Source organism: Trachypithecus francoisi, unplaced genomic scaffold (assembly GCF_009764315.1).
Source record: "Trachypithecus francoisi isolate TF-2019V2 unplaced genomic scaffold, Tfra_2.0 Lachesis_group10, whole genome shotgun sequence".
Taxonomy (NCBI): Eukaryota; Metazoa; Chordata; class Mammalia; order Primates; family Cercopithecidae; genus Trachypithecus; species Trachypithecus francoisi.
This window is the reverse complement of record NW_022681455.1, coordinates 118,739,877-118,741,460: the sequence shown is the minus strand read 5'-3', so window position 1 is coordinate 118,741,460 and position 1,584 is coordinate 118,739,877. Positions and strand designations below refer to the sequence as shown.

The window sequence follows — 1,584 nt, the reverse complement described above, 5'->3', positions numbered from 1 at the left end:
AAATCCATCATGCAGACTGACAAAAATATTTTCTCAGCATGATTTTAACAAAAACTCAGGAAGCTAACTAAATTTCTTACAATTGGTGGTGGAAGGTGGAGGTAATGATTAAACAGTTATTTAAAATTTTGTTTGCAAAGGACTAATAATTTAAAAATGCGTATGGTGCAATCTTTTTTTTTTTCTTTTGATACGAAGTCTTGCTCTGTTGCCCATGCTGGAGTGCAGTGGTGCTATCTCGGCTCACTGTAACCTCCACCTCCCCAGTTCAAGCGATTCTCCTGCCTCAGCCTCCAGAGTAGCTGGGATTACAGGTGCCTGCCACCACACCTAGCTAATCTTTGTATTTTTAGTAGAGATGGGATTTCACCATGTTGGCAAGTCTGATCTTGAACTTCTGACCGCAAGTGATCCACTCACCTCAGCCTCCCAAAGTGCTGGGATTATAGGCATGAGCCACCGCGCCCAGCCTATACCTGGATTCTTAATCTGAGATTTGGGGAGAAAAATTACAATTCTATTTTGATTAACCTCAAACTGAAATGTAGCACTTCCTTCCATTGTGGCACCTATGGCTTTGTCAGCAGTAAAAGTCATGGATATTTTTTAATGACATTACAGTTGTTGCAGAAATCCCAAAGTATTGTTTATGCTCATTGTTTCTTGAAATTATGTAAGCTTTTAGACTTGCTTCCAGATCTTGTTTCATGAATTATTAAAGAAGCGCATGTATTCTGTATAATAAATTTTGAAAACATCTTGATAACGGTATTTAATTCTATAAATTTTTTGTCATCCATATATTTTATTTTATGCATTTAAACATATAATCCTAAGAAGGGGTCTATAGGATTCATCAGACTGCCAAAGTGCAGCATGATGCAAAAGAGGTTGATATTTTACATACATTTTATATAAACAAAATTAAGTTTGTTTCTCTTTCCTACAAAAGCACAATCCTATGAAGTGTGTGCTGCTGTTTCTGTTCTCATTATAGAGAGGACTTGAGACACAGAGAGGTTAAGTAACTTTCCAGAGATCACACAGTAAGCAGCAGAACTTGCCTTTGAAACCAGGCCCCAACTCTTTTTTTTCCCCTCTGCAGGGGGACATGCTAATCTTCTCTGTATCATTTCAGTTTTAGTATATGTGCTGCCAAAGCCAGCACAAGGCCCTAAGTTTTAATCATCATGTTAAGCTGCCTCTTCCAGTGTGGTCCTTGCCCTTAAAAAATTTATAATCTGTGTTTTTGGGTTGGTGAAGCAGGGTATCTCACTGTCACACAGGCTGGAGTGCAGTGGCTACTGCAGCCTTGACCTCCCAGACTTGAGTGATCCTCCCACCTCAGCCTCCCAAAGTAGCTGGGATTACAGGTATACACCACCACACTCAACTAATTTTTTTATTTTGGAGAGACAGGGTCTCGCTATGTTGGCCAGGCTGGTCTCAAACTTCTGGGCTCAAGTGATCCTCCTGCCTCAGCCACTCAAAGTGCTGAGATGAGCAGCATGAACCACCACGCCTGTCTGAAACATTTATCATCTGCTGAAGACGACAGATTTGTTCTATCTACCTCACTGCCTC

The 1,584-nt window shown here is 40.4% G+C and overlaps 1 pseudogene; it reads right to left on the bottom strand.

The window, feature by feature from the left end:
* Positions 1-1,068: 1,068 nt before the first annotated feature.
* Positions 1,069-1,168, bottom strand: LOC117088850 (annotated as a pseudogene).
* Between the last annotated feature and the right edge of the window lie 416 nt (positions 1,169-1,584).